Raw genomic sequence first — 6,000 nt, forward strand, 5'->3', positions numbered from 1 at the left:
CTTTGATAGAGACCACTAAATTTGGCTTTGAAAGGATCTCATTTCACTGGTTACAATGCTCACATGTCATCCCTCTGGAAAACGTCAGAATCTCACAGCTTTTATATGCTCCATGCATTGACCTTTTTAGTTGGTGCTTAACTCATTCACCTACTCGATTTAATTCCACCCTCACCTTCGATAAACAATCTAATTGTGAGATCTCCGGCTTTGATCCTGTCACCTTTTTCCTTAATTAATGTCAAATGGCCTATCACTTCATGAACGAATATTCACTCGAACGCAGTGAACTGGGGAGAGTAACGTGAGGCATATCTAATAGCAAATACCGTGAACGGGATACCTTTATCTCAATCATTCGGACAATCCTGACAGAATGCTGTCAACATGGTCTTCAAAGCTTAATGCCACCTTTCTAATGCTCCCTGGGATTCAGGATAATGCGCACTGGATTTATAGTGCTCTATTAGTAAACTATCCACAACCTCTTTAAACAACAGTGCAGTAAAAGTTGACATTTGGTCCGATTGAATCTCTGTGTGTTCCCCATACCGTGTGCAGAAAGCTGTTAACTCCTGTACGACCTTTTTCTTGCCTTGATACACCACAATGTAATTGCCTCCGGAAATCTGGCAGACACATCCATTGTATTTAACAAAGAACAAAGAGAACAAACAGAATTATCGTCCCAGGAACAGGCCTTTCGGCCCCTCGAGCCTGAGGCGATCCAAATATGCTGTCCAAATCTGTCAGACAATTTTTAAGCATCTGTATCACTCTGCTCCCCATCTACTCATGCACCTGTCCAGACACGTCCTCAGTGAATCTGCCATCCTGCCTCTACCACCTCTGCTCGCAACGCGTTCCAAATGCCCACCACACTCTTGCCGCGTGTATCCCCCTTAAACATTCCACTTCTCACCTTGAAAGCGTGAATTCTCTTATTGAATCCGTCACCCTTGGAAAAAGCTTGTTTCTATCCATACTGTATATACCCTTCATGGTTTTGTAAACCTCAATCAGGCTCCCCCAAAATCTCATTTTTTGTAATGAAAATAAACCTAACATATTCAAAATCTCTTCATTGCCAGCATCTTCCATACTAGGCAACATCGTTGCAAACATTCACTGCGCCCTTGCCAAAGCGTCCACATCCTTTTGGTAATGTGGTGACCAGAACTGTACACAGTATTCTAAATGCGACGGAACCAATGCCTTGTACAATTTTTACAATTGCCAGCTGTTATACTCAATACCCCGTCCAATGAAGGCAAGTATACTATATGCCTTCTTGACCACTCTATCCACCTGTGCAGTGTCGTTCAGTGTACGATTGGCCTGTATTCCTAGATCTCTCTGCCCATCAACTTTTCCCAATGCTCTTCCGTTCATTGTGTAATTCACTCAAGAATTAGTCTTGCCTAAGTGCGTCACCTCACATTTGTCTGCACTGAAATTCATCTGCCACTTTTCCACTCAAATCTCCAGTCTATCCATATCCCCTATATTCCCGGATAGTCCCCTATTCTTTCTGATACTCGACCAATCTTCACGTTATCTGCAAACTTGCTGATCATACCAACAGTGCCGTCTTCCAGATCATTTATGTATATTCCGAACAACAGTGGCCCCAACACTGACCCTAGTGGAACACCACTGGTCACCTTTCTGCATTTCGAGAAACTCCCTTCAACTGCTACTCTCTGTTTCCTGTTGCTCAACCAGTTCTTTATCCACCTAGCTAGAACACCCTGCACACCATATTACTTCACTTTCTCCATTAGTCTACCATGGAGAACCTTATCAAACGCCTAACTAAAGTCCATGTACATGACGTCAACAGCGCTCCCTTCATCTATCAACTTGATAACTTCCTCGAATAACTCTATTAAGTTGGTAAGGCACGATCTCCCCCGCTGAAAACCATGTTGCCTATCACTGATAAGCCAATTTTTTTCTAAATGTAAATAGATTCTGTCCCTCAGTACCCTCTCCATCAACTTTCCTACCGCCGATGTCAGGCTCACTGGTCTGCAGTTAACCGGAATATCCCTACTAGTCTTCCTGTACAAGGGAAAACCTGAGAATCTTTCCAGTCCTCCAGCACCTCCCTGAATTTAAGGATGCCACAAAGATCTCAGTCAGGGCCCCAGTTATTTCCTATCTAGCCTCCCTCAGCAACCTGGGATTGATCCCATCCGGTCCCAGCGATTAGTCCACCTTAATAACCTTTAGCCTAACCAACACATCTTCCCTACTTATGTCAAGGTGATCCAGACTAATCAAAATTCTATGCTGAATATATGTTGCTGGAAAAGCGCAGCAGGTCAGGCAGCATCCAATAAACAGGAGAATCGACGTTTCGGGCATAAGCCCTTCTTCAGGAAATCAAAATTCTATGTCTAATCTCTAATCTCAAGACTCACCTGATACAATTACTGCTCCCTGATTTTTATTCTCAGGAGGGGACCTATGCAATAAATTATAGCTCGTGTGAAAGTTTCTTCAAATGCAGGAATTGGCAACGAAGTTGCTGGTTTTATTATCGCCTGTGTTAAAACCTAACCAGATCCTTGTGCATTCCAGGGCAAGAACAATGTTTTTGTAACTTAACCTGAGTCTAAGTGACCTGCTACACGTAGTTCATGTGCTCCGGGCAACGCTTCCCGTCTGCATGCCGCCATCAACACAATCTGGTGCTTTCCAGCCCATTTATCCTCTGCACTAAAATTCTATGGTTTCCATTTCTGTCTTGGGATTATATCGTGAAGAAAATAACACTCCAAAATATTCTCTGCCTCCTTTTCGAGCTATATATTCACATATATATGTTTTATCGTCTTGTCATTTTGTTGCAACTAACTTAGACTTTCAGGATGAATCAATTTTATCTGATGCGTTGCCTGTTTAGGTTTTGTCTGTACCAGTAGGGTGTCCGCTAACTAAACCTCAACGCCTTCATTTTTCTCTTTATTTTTTCACTTTGTGCTCTAACTTATGAAAATTGGATGCGGTTACCACAGAATCCTGGAATATATCAGCATATTTCTGTTTACTTCCACAGTTTCTTGGACTTTCTTGGGCTTCTCCACGAAAAGGAGTATCACTCCCAACTTGTATCCTGCCAAAATTTTCCCGAAAACGAACAGAATTCCTGGAACTGACACTATGTCAATTACTCCCACTCTTACTTCCCCACTCTTCAGTTGGTTCGTCAACCTGATCTTACATAAGGGAACTTAAGAATTCAGTTCATCTATACCCCAAGTTACCACACTCTCGGGTAGTGGATCAGTAATAGTGCATATTCGCTCATTCCTTGCTCTCAGCGACTGGTGAGTTCCTGTATCTTTCAGAATTATAACTTATTGTCCTTCCCCCCTATTCTTTCTGAATACATTGTACCCAGATAGGCGAATTCCTTGTGCAGATCAGATTCAAACTCCATACCCAGCACCTGCCGAGGTTGTGACTTCTCCGGCAGCTCCCCGCCTCTTCTTGCGATTTACTTTACTCCTTCATTAATGCCTCTGTTAGCTTCATTTACCACAGATATACCCGAAATGTTTTTCTTTCAAGACCAGACTATGATTGATGTGTCCCATTTTCCCACAATGGAAACACATGATTCCTTTCACATCCTATGACACTTGGGCTTCTTTTACCCCTGGATAATGTTACCACTGTTCTTTACTCTTGGCTTCCTCATGGAGATCTCGCCTTCTCCCAACTTCTATCCGTCACAGGACGAATTCTGGCCAGAAGCTTGGCTTATGCTCATTTGCTAATTGTGCTGCCTTTATCACTTCCTGAAATTTCTGTTCTTCCACGTGAAATCTTATCATCCCTAGAAGCGAATTTTTAAACACTTCCAACAGAATGCACCCTCCTCGAGCTTCAAAGGTTATATCTATTTTAAGGCAGGCACCCGTCGATAAAATGTCAATGTTTAATTCTTCAGAACTCAGCGGTATCTGACCGTGTTCCTTCTTTGTGTTTCTGAACCCGCCGTCCATATGCTTCTCGTACCAAAACATAAGCACTTAAGGTAGACTGTTTAAACTCTTCATTATCTCTTCACACCTCAGCTGACAGCACGGCAAGCACTTCATTCGCTGAGCCTACCAATTTAGTCTGAACGAACATTGCCCATAAATCCGCGGACCACTCCATCTGCCCAGCCATTTTTTCAAAAGAAGGAGAAGGCTTCATCATCTTTCGCATCAAATGTGGCAGAGATTGATATATTTGTGGAAATCACTACCTTCTCTTTTAAACTCCACCTTGTTAACATGACTTTTCTGACTCAGTCGCAACTTCTCCAGTACAATCTCTCCCTTTTTGCTCAGCTAAGAACCGTCTATCTCTTTCTCTTCCCTGTCTCTCGTTCTCTCGCTCTTTCTTCTCTTTCCCTGTGTTAAACAAATCATCTTCACTCCCTGTCTTTTCTCTCTCCGTATCTTCTCTCCGTCTATCTCTTTCTTCTCTCTCTTTTTTCCTCTCTCTATCTTTGTTTATCTTGTAACTCTACTTCCCTCAATTGCTGTTTATTTTTTCTGCATCTCCTGCACTTGTCTGTTTCTCTGGCACACCTACGTGTCTGAATAATTCCCATACAATTTCAGCTTTACTATTATTCTTGCTTAAACCCAAATCTAATTGCATTGCTAATTCTAAACGTATGGCCATTTTATTTCAAATCCCAGAATCTCATTAGCAATTCTAAGAGCCATTTGTCTCAATTTGAATTTAATAACATCAAGTAACCAAAATTAAGCAAAATGTCTCACGTAAGTTTTAGATAAACATCTAGGACACTAACCTTCAAGTGTTTAAATCTGCTGGGCTTTTTTCGTACCACAAATCTATTTGAAACTGTCTGAACCATTTCAAATCCCAAGACGAGCCCACAAGCTATTTTGACATGGGGTAAACCCTCCTGCTTAATTTAAACCAGCAACACAGACAAGGTGTATCCCTTGCATGAATCAATGAAAATTAGAGAGACCAATAACTAAAATAAAAATTAACAACTTTATTTATTCAAGTATAAGCGAGAATAATTAATTGACAGCTATTTACAACTCCTTCCTACAAACTATCTTTTACCTTCCCATTGTAAAATACTAGGAGAAAGTGAGGGCTGCAGATGCTGGAGATCGGAGCTGAAAATGTGTTGCTGGAACAGCGCAGCAGGTCAGGCAGCATCCAGGGATCAGGAGAATCGAAGTTTTCTGCATTGTAAAATACGAATCCCATAAAAAAAAACACGATTACAATTTACCTGAAATTCATTCAAGTGTTGAAAAACAGTCAATTGTCGAATGTTTTCCTGTATCCTCCTCGGTTTTCATTTCTCCTGAGGTACCTCTGTTTCATTCTATGAAGTGATCATTAAGAGGGCTATTCTGCGGGAGGTCTGCAGGTTGGTTTGGCAGTTCTCCCCCCAAATTGTAAATAAGTTCCCATGTCTTAACCACTCAAAGAAGCGATTGTGTCATTGGTTTTCAAGATTTTAATACTCTAAATTAAAACTTGACGTGAATTTTGTATGTTTTGGGGTATAATTTAATGTGATTGGCCGAATGCGAATTTAATTTGTCTTCTCTATGTATCTAGTCGCTTGATTCGATTACATTACAGTGTGGAAACAGGCTCTTAGGCCCAACCAGCCCCCACCGAAGCGCAACCCACCCATAACCCCATATTTACCCCTTACCTGACACTACGGGCAATTTAGCATGGCCAATTCATTTTACCTGCACATCGTTAGACTGTGGGAGGAAACCGGAGCAAGCCCACGCAGACAACGTGCAAACTCCACACAGTCAGTCGCTTGAGGCGGGAATTGAACCCGAGTCTCTGGCGCTAAGAGACAGCAGTGCTAACTGCTGTGCCACCGTGCCGCACACTAATGCGACAGTATATCTTGGTCAGAACACTTGGTTAAGTATCAGGTAGTTCTGCTCGAGTTTAACTCTCTTAAAGGTACAGTACACC

This window comes from Chiloscyllium plagiosum, unplaced genomic scaffold (assembly GCF_037043375.1).
Source record: "Chiloscyllium plagiosum isolate Xiang-an unplaced genomic scaffold, Cpla_swu_hap1 HiC_scaffold_52, whole genome shotgun sequence".
Lineage (NCBI taxonomy): Eukaryota > Metazoa > Chordata > Chondrichthyes > Orectolobiformes > Hemiscylliidae > Chiloscyllium > Chiloscyllium plagiosum.